Below are 18,461 nucleotides of genomic sequence, written 5' to 3' on the forward strand. Positions count from 1 at the left end.
AGCTTTACGATATTACACCAGGTCAAGGGGAGGAGCTAAACGATATTACACACCAGGTCAAGGGGAGGCTAAACGAGCTAACCAGGTCAGGGGAGGAGCTAAACGATATTACACACCAGTTCAACACATCCATCATGAAACAACCTTAACCTTGTTCTGTTCCTCAGTCCGACAGCGTCCACAACCTTTTGTTATGAAACGCAGTAAAACCACAAAACACACAATCCCCCCCCCACAAGGCCTTTCAAATGCTCCTGTGACCTACAACATAATCCGCTCAGTATTTCTGACCAGAGAGGAGGAGGTGTTAGACATTCAAGTTTCCCTTTGTGTTCCCTCACAGGAGTCTTCAGACCTCCCTTAGGTGATGTCATAGAAAAGATGGCGGTCCTGAAGGAAAGGAGATGAGGAAGGAAGGGAAGCTTGTTGAGTCCATCACAAAACGTGCTTCTAGGAAAGACCCACTCTTCCATAAGAGTTGAATACTATATAATTTAATATCAGATTCATTTAATTTACACAAAAAACTGCAATTGAAGAAAAAGAAAAATCTTTAAATTCTGTTTAAAGCGAGAATCCACCCAAGTCAAACATGAAATGATATCAGAACTAAAAGGGTATACTGAGCCAGCTGCAGTAGAGACGGGCTAGAGACAGAGAGACGAGGGGGAAGGTAGGTTTGACCAGGCACTAGTCTGTTAGTAGGTAGCAGAGGATGAGTTGCTGTGAATAACAACACACAGACACACACACACACACAGAGACAGACAGACACACACACTGCAGAGAGGGCCTGGATGGTACATGGAATAACAATCCAGTCAGTCATTAGTAGCAGTGGTTGGTTGAGCGTCCGGCTCTCTGCAGTCTGCCTGAAAAGACTCCCTATATTGTGCACTAAGTTTGACCAGAATCCACATAGACCTCTGGTCAAAAGTAGTGCACTATATAGGGAATAGGGTGCTGTTTGATACACATAAGGTTGTGTGTCAGTGTTCTCAGATGGTCTGGTATCAGCATGGCTCCTCTTCCTGCCGATGAGGTAAGCGATGAGAGCGATGAGAACCAGGCCGGCCAGAGCAGCTCCCACGACGATGGGAATCAACATGCTGTCCTGATCCAGGAGACACTCCTCCGCTAGAGGGAGGGAGGGGGATGTGGAGGAAAGGAGGGATGTGGAGGGGAGGAGCGATGTGGAGGAGGGGAGGGAGGAGGGATGTGGAGGGAGAGGAGGGATGTGGAGGGAGAGGATGAGGAGGGATGTGGAGGGAGGATGAGGAGATGTGGAAAGAAAGAAAGAAAAACAGAGATGTAGGGGACTCATGTAACTCATGATTTCATGTTGCTGACTGAAGCTCATCTTAACTAGAATAAACATTTATTTAAGAACAAGATTTGGATTCTATGACTTGCACTTTTCTCCTCTGATGACATCAGTGATGGCGTTGGGAAGTCGACTTGAAGCGTCGTTGTACATGAATGATAGTGTGTTGTAGTGCACTAGAAACTAGCCTGATTCTCTGTACACCAGACATTATTAAATAAACTACAGAACTTCTAATCAAGGACACATTGACTAAGTGTAGAGAGAGGGGAGATTAGAACTGAAAGTGTAGAGAGAGGAGAGATGGATAGATCATATGAAAGGAGAGGAGATGGAAAGTGTAGAGAGAGAGGAGAGATGGATAGAACATATGAAAGATGGTAGAGAGAGAGGAGAGATGGATAGATCATATGAAATGGTGTAGAGAGAGAGGAGAGATGGATAGAACATATGAAAGAGAGAGGAGAGATGGATAGATCATATGAAAGGTGTAGAGAGAGGAGAGATGGATAGATCATATGAAAGTGTAGAGAGAGGAGAGATGGATAGAACATGAAATGAGAGATGGATAGAACATATGAAAGAGAGAGGAGAGATGGATAGATCATATGAAAGTGTAGAGAGAGAGATGAGAGATGGATAGATCATATGAAAGTGTAGAGAGAGAGGAGATGGAGATGGATAGATCATATGAAAGTGTAGAGAGAGAGGAGAGAGATGGATAGATAGAACATATGAAAGTGTAGAGAGAGAGAGGAGAGATGGATAGAACATATGAAAGTGTAGAGAGAGAGAGGAGAGATGGATAGATCATATGAAAGTGTAGAGAGAGAGGAGAGATGGATAGATCATATGAAAGTGTAGAGAGAGAGAGGAGAGATGGATAGAATCATATGAAAGTGTAGAGAGAGGAGAGATGGATAGAACATATGAAAGTGTAGAGAGAGAGAGAGGAGAGATGGATAGATCATATGAAAAGTGTAGAGAGAGGAGAGATGGATGGAGAGATGGATAGAACATATGAAAGTGTAGAGAGGAGAGATGGTAGAGAGAGAGGAGAGATGGATAGATCATATGAAGATGGAGTAGAAAGAGAGAGGAGAGATGGATAGATCATATGAAAGGGTAGAGAGAGAGGAGAGATGGATAGATCATATGAAAGATAGAACATATGAGAGAGAGAGGGAGATGGATAGATCATATGAAAGATGGATAGATGAGAGAGAGGAGAGATGGATAGATCATATGAAAGTGTAGATGGAGAGAGAGAGGAGAGATGGATAGATCATATGAAATGAAAGATGGATAGATGAAAGTAGAGAGGAGAGATGGATAGATCATATGAAAGGGTAGAGAGGGAGAGGAGGAGAGATGGATAGATCATATGAAAGGGTAGAGAGAGAGAGAGATGGATGGATAGAGAGAGAGAGATGGATAGAACATATGAAAGGGTAGAGAGAGAGAGAGAGATGGATAGATCATATGAAAGTGTAGAGAGAGGAGAGATGGATAGATCATATGAGGGAATGGATAGTGAAAGTAGAGAGGGAGATGGATAGATCATATGAAAGGGTAGAGAGAGAGAGGAGAGATGGATAGATCATATGAAAGGGTAGAGAGAGAGGAGAGATGGATAGATCATATGAAAGATGGATAGAACATATGAAAGAGAGAGAGAGATGGATAGATCATATGAAAGGGTAGAGAGAGAGAGAGAGGAGAGATGGATAGATCATATGAAAGAGTGTAGAGAGAGAGAGAGATGGATAGATCATGAAATGAAATGGATAGTAGAGAGAGAGGAGAGATGGATAGATCATATGAAAGGGTAGAGAGAGAGGAGAGATGGATAGAACATATGAAAGAGAGAGGAGAGATGGATAGATCATATGAAAGTGTAGAGAGAGAGGAGAGATGGATAGATCATATGAAAGTGTAGAGAGAGAGAGGAGATGGATAGATCATATGAAAGGGTAGAGAGAGAGGAGAGATGGATAGATCATATGAAAGTGTAGAGAGAGAGGAGAGATGGATAGATCATATGAAAGTGTAGAGAGAGGAGATGGATAGATCATATGAAAGTGTGAAAGATGGATAGAGAGAGAGGAGAGATGGATAGATCATATGAAAGATAGTAGAGAGAGAGGAGAGATGGATAGATCATATGAAAGGGTAGAGAGAGAGAGTGGAGAGATGGATAGATCTATATGAAATGGATAGTGAAAGTGTAGAGAGAGGAGAGATGGATAGATCATATGAAAGGATAGTAGAGAGAGGAGAGATGGATAGATCATATGAAAGTGTAGAGAGAGAGGAGAGATGGATAGATCATATGAAAGTGTAGAGAGGGAGAGATGGATAGATCATATGAAAGGGTAGAGAGAGAGAGAGAGATGGATAGATCATATGAAAGGTAGTAGAGAGAGAGGAGAGATGGATAGATCATATGAAAGGGTAGAGAGAGGAGAGATGGATAGATCATATGAAAGGGTAGAGAGAGAGGAGAGATGGATAGATCATATGAAAGTGTAGAGAGAGGAGAGATGGATAGATCATATGAAAGTGTAGAGAGAGGGAGGAGATGGATAGATCATATGAAAGGGTAGAGAGAGAGGAGAGATGGATAGATCATATGAAAGGGTAGAGAGAGAGGAGAGATGGATAGATCATATGAAATGGGTAGAGAGAGAGGAGAGATGGATAGATCATATGAAAGGGTAGAGAGTGAGAGGAGAGATGGATAGATCATATGAAAGTGTAGAGAGAGAGGAGAGATGGATAGATCATATGAAAGGGTAGAGAGAGAGAGGAGATGGATAGATCATATGAAAGGGTAGAGAGAGAGGAGATGGATAGATCATATGAAAGGGTAGAGAGAGAGGAGAGATGGATAGATCATATGAAAGTGTAGAGAGAGAGGAGATGGATATGGATAGAACATGAAAAGGGTAGAGAGAGAGGAGAGATGGATAGATCATATGAAAGGGTAGAGAGAGAGGAGATGGATAGAACATATGAAAGTGTAGAGAGAGATGGAGATGGATAGATCATATGAAAGGGTAGAGAGAGAGGGAGATGGATAGATCATATGAAAGTGTAGAGAGAGAGAGGAGATGGATAGATCATATGAAAGTGAGTAGAGAGAGAGGAGAGATGGATAGATCATATGAAAGGGTAGAGAGAGAGGAGATGGATAGAACATATGAAAGGGTAGAGAGAGAGGAGAGATGGATAGATCATATGAAAGGGTAGAGAGAGGAGAGAGATGGATAGATCATGAAATGATGGATAGGTAGAGAGAGAGGAGAGATGGATAGATCATATGAAAGGGTAGAACATAGAGAGAGAGGAGAGATGGATAGATCATATGAAAGGGTAGAGAGAGAGGAGAGATGGATAGATCATATGAAAGGGTAGAGAGAGAGAGAGAGAGATGGATAGATCATATGAAAGGGTAGAGAGAGAGAGAGAGATGGATAGATCATATGAAAGGGTAGAGAGAGAGGAGAGATGGATAGATCATATGAAAGGGTAGAGAGAGAGGAGAGATGGATAGATCATATGAAAGGTAGAGAGAGATGGAGGAGAGATGGATAGATCATATGAAAGGGTAGAGAGAGAGGAGAGATGGATAGATCATATGAAAGGGTAGAGAGAGGAGAGATGGATAGATCATAGGGTGAGAATGGAGGTAGAGAGAGAGGAGATGGATAGATCATATGAAAGATGGTAGAGAGAGAGAGGAGAGATGGATAGAACATATGAAAGGTAGAGAGAGAGAGAGATGGATAGAATCAGAAATGGAGAATGAGGATAGATTATATGAAGTGTAGAGAGGAGAGATGGATAGATCATATGAAAGTGTAGAGAGAGAGGAGAGGGGAGATGGATAGATCATATGAAAGTGAGAGAAGAGAGAGATGGAGATGTATAGATCATATGAAATGGTGAACTGAGAGAGAGAGAGGGAGATGGATAGAACATATGAAAGTGTAGAGAGAGAGAGGAGAGATGGATAGATCATATGAAAGTGTAGAGAGAGAGAGGGAGATGGATAGATCATATGAAAGAGAGAGGAGAGATGATAGATAGAGAGAGGGAGATGGATTATATGACAGTGTAGAGAGAGAGAACGATCTAGATGTAGATGGATATCCGGTACCTTGTGCAAACTGTCCTCTGGTGATGCCGAAGGGCTGGACCTGCAGGTGGAAGGTGTTGAGGGAAAAGTTCTGGTCTACAGAGAGAGTCTGTTCTGAACTACAGATGGATAGCTACGCCCAGGGAGAGCGAGATGGATAGTCCAGACTACTGTTACTGGTGTTGAAGAGGGGCTGGAGGGAGGAGAGAGAGAGAGGAAGTGTAGAGAGGTAGAGGTGAACAGAGATGGAAACATTGTTATGGAACAGTAATTATTCAACAGAGAGAAAGAGAGAGAGAGAGAGAGATGGGGACAGAGAGAGGACAGAGAGAGGGACATGGATAGAACATATGAAAGAGAGAGAGAGAGGGGAGATGGATAGACAGAGAGAGGGAGAGATGGATAGAGAGACAGAGAGAGAGAGGGACAGAGATGGATAGATCATATGAAAGAGTAGACAGAGAGGGAGATGGATAGACATGAGAGTGAGAGAGAGGACAGATGGAGAGAGACAGAGAGAGAGACAGAGAGAGAGATGGATAGAGAGAAAGGGACAGAGAGAGAGAGACAGATGGATAGAGGGACAGAGAGAGAGAGGAGAGGATAGACAGAGAGAGAGGAGAGATGGGACAGAGAGAGGGACAGAGAGAGAGAGATGGATAGACAGAGAAAGATAGAGAGAGAGGAGAGAGAGAGGGACAGAGAGGGACAGAGAGAGGGAGAGGAGAGGGACAGAGAGGGAGGGACAGAGAGTGTAGACAGAGAGAGAGGAGAGAGGAAAGACAGAGAGAGGGAGATGGAGAGATCAGAGTGACAGACAGAGAGAGGACAGAGATGGAGACAGACAGAGGAGAGAGAGAGAGGGGAGTGGTAGAGAGGATAGACAGAGAGAGAGAGAGTGGAGATGGAGGGACAGAGAGAGGAGACAGAGGAAGAGAGAGAGGGGTGAGTGGAGTAAAGGTGGGGAGTGGTGGTAAAGGTGAGTGGTGGAAGGTGGTGGTGGTCAAGTGTGAGTGGTGGTAAAGGTGAGTGGTAGACAGGTGAAAGTGTAGAGAGAGAGTGGTAAGGTGAGTGGGTAAAGGTGAGTGGTGAGAGGGATAGTGGTGGAAAGTGAGAGTAGTAAAGGTGAGTGGTAAAGTAGTAAAGGTGAGTGGTAGTATCCTCTGGTATAATCTCAGTGGAAGGTGAAGTATATATCATCTCTGGTCCTGAAGAGACCGATCATCAGTGTACATACTGGTACTGTTTGGTCTGGATATGGACACTATTGATAACAGAGGAAACACTAACCTGTCATATCAGACCAAAGCTGCTACCACAGACAGACCAGTCAGGTGGTACCTGTTAGGCGTGGTGTTCTGGAAAGACAAGAAACAACATCAGCCACAGAGGAGAGGAGAGAGAATTGACAGACAGACAGACTGATAACCAGTCAGGCAGACAGGTAAAGAGACAGACTGATAACCAGTCAGGCAGACAGGTAAAGAGACAGACTGATAACCAGACAGGCAGGGAGGCAGACAGACAGGTAAACAGACAGGGAGACAGACAGACTGATAACCAGTCAGACAGATAGGTAAAGAGACCGACAGACAGGGAGACAGACAGACAGGGAGACAGACAGACAGGGAGACAGACAGGGAGACAGACAGACTGATAACCAGGGAGGCAGGGAGGCAGACAGACAAAAGTGTAAAAGACTGACAGACAGGTAAACGGTAGAGTGATGATGTCACCAGAGTAAACAGGAAGCTGAGGTTGGTGGCACTGCCCTGTGTCAGCACCAGGGTGGCGCTGGTGGGGTCACATGATCCTGAGCTGCTTGTCTGATTGGGCAGCAGGTTTACTACTTCCTGGATAGTCTGTCAATGAGCAGGAGAGGGATAGGTTATTGTGTGTTACTGGGACAGTGTGTGTGTGAGTGTACATGAGTGTGTGTGTGTGAGTGTGCGTGTACATGAGGGTGAGTGTGTGTGTTTGTGTGCATGAGTGTGTGTGTGTATGAATGTGTGTGTGTATGAGTGTGTGTGTGCATGAGTGTGTGTGTGTGCATGAGTGTGTGTGTGCATGAGTGTGTGTGTGCATGAGTGTGTGTGTGTGCATGAGTGTGTGTGTACATGTGTGTGTGTGTGTTACCTTATTCTGTGAGGCAGAGAAGTGGGAGATGTTGAGCTGCAGTGCCATGCGGGCCAGCAGACAGACGGTCCCGTTGCTATTGGAGACAGAGTAGCTGCCCTGGTTAGGGGTTCCAGGGGGTGGGGGGGGGGGTTGCTGTGGTGGGGGGGGGCTGCTGTGGTGGTGGAGGGTGGAGGCGGGGCTGTGGTGAAGCTCTGGTCAGCAGTACACACACTCTCTGGGAAGAACAGAACAGACGGTTCAGACCAGCTTTCACACAACACGGGTCAATACCCTCATACTGTTCAGACCAGCTATCACACAACACAACACGGGTCAATACCCTCATACTGTTCAGACCAGCTATCACACAACACGGGTCAATACCCTCATACTGTTCAGACCAGCTATCACACAACCCGGGTCAATACCCTCATACTGTTCAGACCAGCTATCACACAACACAACCCGGGTCAATACCCTCATACTATTCAGACCAGCTATCACACAACACGGGTCAATACCCTCAGACTGTTCAGACCAGCTATCACACAACACGGGTCAATACCCTCATACTGTTCAGACCAGCTATCACACAACACGGGTCAATACCCTCATACTGTTCAGACCAGCTATCACACAACACGTTCAGGTCAAAACCCTCATACTGTTCAGACCAGCTATCACACAACACGGGTCAATACCCTATCAGACTGTTCAGACCAGCTATCACACAACACGGGTCAATACCCTCATACTGTTCAGACCAGCTATCACACAACACGGGTCAATACCCTCACTGTTTACCCTCATACTGTTCAGACCAGCTATCACACAACACGGGTCAATACCCTCATACTGTTCAGACCAGCTATCACACAACACGGGTCAATACCCTCATACTGTTCAGTCAATACCCTCATACTGTTCAGACCAGCTATCACACAACACATACCCTCATACTGTTCAGGTCAATACCCTCCCTCATACTGTTCAGACCAGCTACCCTCACACAACACAACACGGGTCAATACCCTCATACTGTTCAGACCAGCTATCACACAACACGGGTCAATACCCTCATACTGTTCAGACCAGCTATCACACACAACACGGGTCAATACCCTCAGACTGTTCAGACCAGCTATCACACAACACAACACGGGTCAATACCCTCATACTGTTCAGACCAGCTATCACACAACACAACACGGGTCAATACCCTCATACTGTTCAGACCAGCTATCACACACACACACAACACCCTCATACTGTTCAGTCAATACCCTCACCCTACTGTTCAGACCAGCTATCACACAACACAACACGGGTCAATACCCTCATACTGTTCAGACCAGCTATCACACAACACGGGTCAATACCCTCATACTGTTCAGACCAGCTATCACACAACACGGGTCAATACCCTCATACTGTTCAGACCAGCTATCACACAACACAACACGGGTCAATACCCTCATACTGTTCAGACCAGCTATCACACAACATACAACACGGGTCAATACCCTCATACTGTTCAGACCAGCTATCACACAACACGGGTCAATACCCTCATACTGTTCAGACCAGCTATCACACACCACACACAACACGGGTCAATACCCTCAGACTGTTCAGACCAGCTATCACACAACACACGGGTCAATACCCTCATACTGTTCAGACCAGCTATCACACAACACGGGTCAATACCCTCATACTGTTCAGACCAGCTATCACACAACACTGTTCAGACCAGTCAATACCCTCATACTGTTCAGACCAGCTATCACACAACACGGGTCAATACCCTCATACTGTTCAGACCAGCTATCACCTCATACTGTTCAGACCAGCTATCACACAACACGGGTCAATACCCTCATACTGTTCATTTAAACACAATAAGTTAAGTGGTCAAAGTCAAACATGTAAAGGAATAACCAAAGTGTTGATGGTCAGTAAACAGGTGTTAATGGTTGATGGTCAGTAAACAGTTGTTAATGGTTGATGGTCAGTAAACAGTTGTTAATGGTTGATGGTCAGTAAACAGTTGTTAATGGTTGATGGTCAGTAAACAGTTGTTAATGGTTGATGGTCAGTAAACAGTTGTTAATGGTTGATGGTCAGTAAACAGTTGTTAATGGTTGATGGTCAGTAAACAGTTGATGGTCAGTAAACAGTTGATGGTCAGTAAACAGTTGTTAATGGTTGATGGTCAGTAAACAGTTGTTAATGGTTGATGGTCAGTAAACAGTTGTTAATGGTTGATGGTCAGTAAAGAGTTGATGGTCAATAAACAGTTGTTAATGGTTGATGGTCAGTAAACAGTTGTTAATGGTTGATGGTCAGTAAACAGTTGTTAATGGTTGATGGTCAGTGGTGGACAATAAGTGTGCGTCCCAAATTAGCCCCGGTCCAAAGTAGTGCACTATCTAGAGCAAGGGTGAGATTGGGGTCTCAGCCCAGGTGTTGGTGGCTGTACCGTTGGGGCTCAGATCGTCTCCCGTCATGTAGGCCTCCATCGTGAGCGACTCCATGTTTGAGAAGGTGACATGTGTTAGTGTGTGTGTGTGTTAGTGTGTGTGTCCGTGTGTTCCATATGTGGCTCCTCCCACAATGACAGGTGAGGCGCTGATACATCTGTAGGTGGTGTTGACCCTAGCAACCATCCCTACAGAGGTCGTCTCCACAGTTACCACATCTGTCGAGAAACAGACAAGACACATTGGTCAGAAATCAAATAATAATCCATTCTGTGTGTGAAGCCTGACTCCATGTGTTAGTATGTGTGTGTGTGTGTGTGTGTATGTTAGTATGTGTGTGTGTGTGTGTTAGTATGTGTGTGTGTGTGTGTTAGTATGTGTGTGTGTGTGTGTTAGTATGTGTGTGTGTGTGTGTGTGTGAAGCGTGACTCTGTGTGTTAGTATGTGTGTGTGTGTGTGTGTGAAGCATGACTCCGTGTGTTAGTGTGTGTGTGTGTGTGTGTGTGTGTGTGTGTGCGTGACTCCATGTGTTAGTATATGTGTGTGTGTGTGTGTGTGAATGCGTGACTCCATGTGTTAGTATGTGTGTGTGTGTGTGTGTGTGTGTGTGTGTGTTAGTATATGTGTGTGTGTGTGTGAAGCGTGACTCTGTGTGTTAGTATGTGTGTGTGTGTGTGTGTGTGTGAAGCATGACTCCGTGTGTTAGTGTGTGTGTGTGTGTGTGTTAGTGTGTGTGTGTGTGTGTGTGTGTGTGTGTTAGTATGTGTGTGTGTGTGTGTAGTGTAGCGTGACTCCATGTGTTAGTATGTGTGTGTGTGTGTGTGTGTGTGTTAGTATGTGTGTGTGTGTGTGTGAAGCGTGACTCTGTGTGTTAGTATGTGTGTGTGTGTGTGTGTGTGTGTGAAGCGTGACTCCATGTGTTAGTATATGTGTGTGTGTGTGTGTGTGTGTGAAGCATGACTCCGTGTGTTAGTGTGTGTGTGTGAAGCATGACTCTCCAGTGTTAGTATGTATGTGTGTGTGTGTGTGTGTGTGAAGCATGACTCCGTGTGTTAGTGTGTGTGTGTGTGTGTGTGTGTGTGAAGCGTGACTCCGTGTGTTAGTATGTGTGTGTGTATGTGTGTGTGAAGCGTGACTCCGTGTGTTAGTATGTGTGTGTGTGTGTGTGCATGTGTGTGTGTGTGTGAAGTGTGACTCCGTGTGTTAGTGTGTGTTAGTATGTGTGTGTTAGGGAGGACGTGAGGCAGGCAGTATGTATGTATATGTATGTATGTGTGAAGCGTGACTCCCTGTGTTAGTATGTGTGTGTGTGTGTGAAGCGTGACTCCGTGTGTTAGTATACTCCGTGTGTGTGTGTATATGTGTGTGTGTGTGTGTGTGTGTGTGAAGCGTGACTCCGTGTGTTAGTATGTATGTGTGTGTGTGTGTGTGTGTGTCTCTTTCTCACCAGTGCTGTTGGCCTCTGGGAAGGTAGAGACATCACTGAGGTGTGAACGTGACTGCAGGGTAAGGTTAGCGACGCTGTACAGACTGACATTGGATGAGAAGCTGAGGCCCAGGGCGTGGCCATCCCCGAACAACGCCACGAGCGAGGGGGAGCGGCCGTCACCCCCACACGAGCTGGCCACACCCACCACCGCCGAACCTGGGAGGGGCACCATCACCGTACGCTGGAGTGAAGAAAAAGTTTGTACATTTAAAACATGTTCAGGATAGTATCGTTGGCCCAAACTCACACACACAATGGTCTTGGGAAGAGAGACTTATGTTCAGGACATTATCAAAAGTACAATCTGTGTTTCTCTAAGCCGGAGAGGATTGTGGGGGATGTAGTTTACCGTGCCGTTGGCTGTGTCATAGGTGATGGAGAAAGAGGCGGAGAGTTCGGCTTTTATACAGGTGGAGTTTCCCTCTGTCACCTTCAGAGTGACCTGAGACTGGACTACAGTCACACAACCTGGGAGAGACATCATCATCATCATCATCACTATAACCCTGACTGACTGGACTACAGTCACACAACCTGACTGGACTACAGGAGAGACATCATCATCATCATCATCACTCATATAACATCCTGACTGACTGGACTACAGTCACACAACCTGGGAGAGATCATCATCATCATCATCATCACTATAACCCTGACTGACTGGACTACAGTCACACAACCTGGGAGAGACATCATCATCATCATCATCACTATAACCCTGACTGACTGGACTACAGTCACACAACCTGGGAGAGACATCATCATCATCATCACTATAACCCTGACTGACTGGACTACAGTCACACAACCTGGGAGAGACATCATCATCATCACTATAACCCTGACTGACTGGACTACAGTCACACAACCTGGGGAGAGACATCATCATCATCACCATCATCACTTGAGCACCAACCTGAGTCGTATTATCAAAGACAGTACAGAATGACGATAGGCAGAAACTGCTTCTCCAATAGAAACCCATGATCACGCTTCTAAGTGCTATCAAGCTCATGCGCAGAAACACGTTATCTGTTGTAACGGTAACGGTCGTCTCGTGCCAAACTGCACATGTGCATGCCGTCAAATCAAAACCCTCCTTTAACATTAAAGTTGTTTTTGAGGAAAATAAAACGTTTTTTTCTATCTCATGAGGTTGGAGTTGTGGATTATTCCATGTTTAATAAGGCCCAGTTCACTATCAAACTCACTATCAACAGTGGCAAAGCGTTTCTCCAAAATGGCCACCAAGTCACCTGACAAGTCACCTGACCGCTCAACTGACACATCAGATGGTCACCAGCTGACCATATTAAAGATGGCCACCATACACACACTACACCAGACATTGTTTGGTAGTCATCAGAGAACTCTCCAGTATGCCTTCCTGACTAAGCGAGTGTGATCTGTGTCCTGTGCTATATTAAGGACATACCGTTAATAGATTGTAGAACCCATGTTGTTTGCTAATGTTAACTAGTAGACTTTAGCATACGGTTTGCTAGGGCCCATTCAGGTATGTATTGACCCAAGGACCACGTGTTGTAGTTCACATTATGCTACTTATGGTCATTTATGTTTAGTGTATATGTATATATATTTATGAGATGAGACAGGGACTCAGGTCACATATCATTTACATTACATTACATATCAATCTAGATAGACAGATAAGTGATTTCACAGCCTGAACACACGTCTTCAACATGATCATCCAGAACCCTCACGTCTTCAACATGATCATCCAGAACCTTCACGTCTTCAACATGATCATCCAGAACCCTCACGTCTTCAACATGATCATCCAGAACCCTCACGTCTTCAACATGATCATCCAGAACCCTCACGTCTTCAACATGATCATCCAGAACCCTCACGTCTTCAACATGATCATCCAGAACCCTCACGTCTTCAACATGATCATCCAGAACCCTCACGTCTTCAACATGATCATCCAGAACCCTCACGTCTTCAACATGATCATCCAGAACTCTCACGTCTTCAACATGATCATCCAGAACCCTCACGTCTTCAACATGATCATCCAGAACCCTCACGTCTTCAACATGATCCAGAACCCTCACGTCCTCAACATGATCCAGAACCCTCACATCCACAACATGATCCAGAACCCTCACGTCTACAACATGATCCAGAACCCTCACGTCTACAACATGATCCAGAACCCTCACGTCTACAACATGATCCAGAACCCTCACGTCCACAGCTGAGAAGCATCATCATCTGTCCATACGACCAGAATAAGTTCTAGCAGTTCAGTTCCAAGCATGAGAGGAGTTCTAGAATGTTTCCTGTGATGATGTAACAACAGTGCAGATGTAAAAGTGGCAGGTCCCTTCCTCCTCCTTCACATGTACCATTACCAAACCCCCTGTATTACCAACCCTCTAGTCTGGCACACAGCCTACTACAGACTATTAATACCTGCTCTGTGTTCCAAATGGCACACCCTATATAGTGCACTATTCAGAGTCATTTACACCTGCTGGCTACCACAACGGACACAGAGGTCGGGGGTTAAATATGTGTCTACCGACATGCTGTTAAAGGTCAGGTTATTAGTGTGTGGCTAAGGAGTGCCTGACCAGAGGGCGTGTCTCAATAGTCTAGATGGGCTTCCTTTCTCTCCTCAGAGGATCAATTCATCCAAATCAGAACTTGAGTTCAGACAGAATGAATGTCAGATGAACTAAGAGTACATTCTAAATGACACCCTATTCCCTATATAGTGCACTACTTTTGACCAGGACTATTTTTGAGCAGCCCTTTAGGCCCTGGTTAAAGGTAGTGCACTATCCCCTATAGGCCCTAGTTAAAGGTAGTGCACTATCCCCTATAGGTCCTGGTTAAAGGTAGTGCACTATCCCCTATAGGCCCTGGTTAAAGGTAGTGCACTATCCCCTTTGGCCCTGGTTAAAGGTAGTGCACTACATTAGGAATAGGGTGCCACTTAAGACGTACCCTGTCTATCTAAGATGAGATCATCAGCTTCGAGAGCAGGGAGCCTGACGAGGCCTGATGCTGGCTCTGGTTTCATTAATTACTGGAATTGATTTGGCCAAGTGCATCTGCCTCTCTCTGTTCAGTGCGCTTTCTGCTTATGCAGTGGTCTCTGCTCAGTTTGGCAGCTGCGCGAGTGAGAGGGAGAAGCCTGTGTGCTTCGCGATTTACCGGATCTTTTTTCTGCAGTTTTAATTGAAGATCCCTCCGCGACCAACGCGATGCAGCGCTGTAGTTCAGCAGCAGATGATGCGCAGTCAGCCAATGACTTGGTATTCTCACTCGCCAGCTGTCATCAAATGTCGTCAAGCTAGCCATAAATTCTGACTGAGCTCAATTGTCATGAAACACATATACAGCGATGAGTTTCTCGCTCTTTCATACAAACTTATAACGAGGAGCGCCCACAATGTATTTTGTGTGTGGAAGTGCTTAGTAATGAGTCTCGCATAAGGAACAAATGAATTAAACGACATGTCCTGAGCAAACATCCACAGCATGATAGTAAACCCAGGGAGGTCTTTCAGAGCAGGGCTGAATGCTTCAGGAAACATCGCTTCGTCAGTGGAAAAGTAAGTCAGCTAGCAAGGCATTGTTGTCATTTTATAACAGCAATAAGAGAGTACTAACTAACTCATAGTAGTAGATGTGAGTTTCTCTTTCAAACAATCCCCTGGCCTTGTACACAGCTAATAGCTAACCATCGTCAAAGCAAGTTAGCTAGCTACTGATAGTGCAACCCTAAGTAACAATAAAGATGAAGACAAGTCATCATTTTTATTCTTTACTGGAATAAACGGATTGAAGCAAGACGTTGTTTGAGGCAAACCCACACACAGTTCTGGGTTGCTCATCTACAGCAGGAAGCGGTCTCCTGCCTGACTGAGAAAGCAGTAGATGTTCTGGTCCTGTTTGGCACCACATACCTATGTGAGTCAGGGTTCTCAACTCTGGCGTACTTAAAAAACAAGTACAGATAAAGTTTCAAGGCTGAGAATGACCTCAGTGTTACACTGTCTAAAAACAGAGCCCAGAATAGACATGTTGCTGTTAAAATACAATACATATGTTATATTCTGAACTGGAATAAACTGATTGATCACATCACACAGATATAGACTAGAAAAGGACTGCGTGTGTGTTTTCTGGTCTATATATATATATATGTGTGATGTGATCAATCAGTTTATTCCAGTTCAGAATAAAACATGACTTGAATTTTAACAGCAACAGTTCCAACCTAGACTTTCTTTCAACAATCATTTCTTCAGTAAGATGTACCGTAGGCCTGATCCTTTATACAGTAAGATGTACCGTAGGCCTGATCCTTTGTACAGTAAGATGTACCATAGGCCTGATCCTTTGTACAGTAAGATGTACCGTAGGCCTGATCCTTTGTACAGTAAGATGTACCGTAGGCCTGATCCTTTGTACAGTAAGATGTACCGTAGGCCTGATCCTTTGTACAGTAAGATGTACCGTAGGCCTGATCCTTTGTACAGTAAGATGTACCGTAGGCCTGATCCTTTGTACAGTAAGATGTACCGTAGGCCTGATCATTTCTACAGTAAGATGTACCGTAGGCCTGATCCTTTTTACAGTAAGATGTACCGTAGGCCTGATCCTTTTTACAGTAAGATGTACCGTAGGCCTGATCATTTCTTCAGTAAGATGTACCGTAGGCCTGATCATTTCTACAGTAAGATGTACCGTAGGCCTGATCATTTCTACAGTAAGATGTACCGTAGGCCTGATCATTTCTACAGTAAGATGTACCGTAGGCCTGATCATTTCTACAGTAAGATGTACCGTAGGCCTGATCATTTGTACAGTAAGATGTACCGTATGCCTGATCCTTTGTACAGTAAGATGTACCGTAGGCCTGATCATTTGTACAGTAAGATGTACCGTAGGCATGATCCTTTGTACAGTAAGATGTACCGTAGGCCTGATCCTTTTTCGTCTTCATCTGTACTGTTACTTAGGGTTGCACTATCAAAAAGCCTGTCTGTTCTGCATCTGTGTGATGTGATCGATCAGTTTGTTCCAGTTCAGAATGAAAATTATTTATTGAATTTTAACAGCAACAGTTCCAACCTAGACAGATGTGCATTTTAATGGTGTTTGTCTATATTGCATTTATTTGAGGTATAATGGCAATGAAATATACCGATATTTATGTATAGTTGCATATTTTCCTAAGCTTGGGTCCCAGGAAAACAGAATTGAGTGGGTTATTAATGTCCATTAACTATCTGGCCTGGTTGAGAGCAGAGAGCAACAGGCCCTGCTGTGCCTCATGCACCAGTGTGATGATGACTCAGGGAGTTTTACTCCAGTAGTTAAACATGACCCTGCCTGCCTCATGTCCTCCCTAACACACACACACACACACACACACACACACACACACACACAGAGATAGCAAAACAGACATCACTGAAACAAAGAGCAACCACACTATAACACTAGAATACTGTTTCCACGGCAGTAGAGAGAAGACGTGTGACTCAACACTGTAATCACAGGTTGACTACAACACATTATCAACCCGATTACAGTTCTTATGTAGGCCTGGATCTTATCACTATTAAATACAAAATAAAGGCAAGGGACAATGTTTCAAATGTCAATGAACCTGTGACCTGTGACCTGGCCCGTGAATAGCAGCACAGCACACAAACCTTCCACAAAACAGTAGAAAAAAATCTAGACCATAACTACATTAGGCCTATAGCTTATAGTCGGTTGACTTGACAGTGCTGTGACAACACATCTGTGTGTTTGTGTCTCTCAGTATGAGCAGCCAGCTAATGGTCGGTCATAGAGGCTCCAGTGTTTCAACACACAAAGCACCTCTACGGTCACGTGAAGCGTTCCCGGAACAATGGGTTGACAGAGAGACAGACGCGCTGTTGATTTTAGGAAAACAAACTGCCCGTTTGTCTGTTCCCATTTGATTCACTTGTCACACAACATGTCCTGGACATCATGACGAAATCAACATGTGTACAAATACGACAGAGAGAAAAAAATAACATTACACCGAAACGTCCATAAATAAAACGTATATCCAAAAACATAAAATAATATGCTTTATGTCATAGGCCCCTATAGAATTATTTATGTCTAACTTCCTTATGCCGAATTAACAAATCACCATACTACACGATAATATAATACTAGCGGAGATTATGACGTCGTTTAATTTCCCCCTCCGTCTCAGTAACCGTCCTCGACCGACCACCACTATAATAAACACTTACCAAGAATCGCAAAGCAGGCGATCCCGACAAGGAATGGACATGTTCGAGTCATGTTTCAAGTCCAGAGTTCAGTTTAAAGGATAGCACACACCGCTTGTCCAAAGCAGCTGTCCAGGCAGTGCAACAACAACCCCGAAAAGTAAAGATCGACCTTCCTTTTCCTGTTATTCTGTCCCCTTTTATATGGCGGTTATTTAATATTTTTTCATATTCTTGGTCCTGTTTTCGGAGCAGGTTGCAGAAGTCGGACAGTATCGCTCCCTTTCATGTCCTTAATACCAGGAGGGAACGTCCAGTCACGTGAACCAAGCTTTAGAACCACCCAGCACCGTCACGTGAGGCAGCCAGCGACACCCTCTTATTACAGCCCGATGGCGACCGACACCTCCCCTTCCTGACACAACTCAGTACTGTGCTACTACTGGCGAACCCTGCTCAAATCAGAATCTACTGTAAAATACTGTATCATAGAATGTGTTATTTCGTTTTGGATATTTGAAAACGTCAGCTATTTATAGGCCAAAGGGAGGCCCCTAGCGACCCTAAATGAAAAAACATATGTACAAAGCAGATAAACAAGTACTAATGATCTAGTAGATGTGTTTTATGTTGCGTT

General features: G+C 44.5%; 1 pseudogene; it reads right to left on the reverse strand.

Moving 5' to 3' along the window:
• Positions 1-6,757: 6,757 nt before the first annotated feature.
• On the reverse strand, positions 6,758-18,166 carry LOC135573388 (lysosome-associated membrane glycoprotein 1-like; annotated as a pseudogene).
• Between the last annotated feature and the right edge of the window lie 295 nt (positions 18,167-18,461).

Source organism: Oncorhynchus nerka, linkage group LG2 (assembly GCF_034236695.1).
Source record: "Oncorhynchus nerka isolate Pitt River linkage group LG2, Oner_Uvic_2.0, whole genome shotgun sequence".
In the NCBI taxonomy this organism is placed as follows: domain Eukaryota; kingdom Metazoa; phylum Chordata; class Actinopteri; order Salmoniformes; family Salmonidae; genus Oncorhynchus; species Oncorhynchus nerka.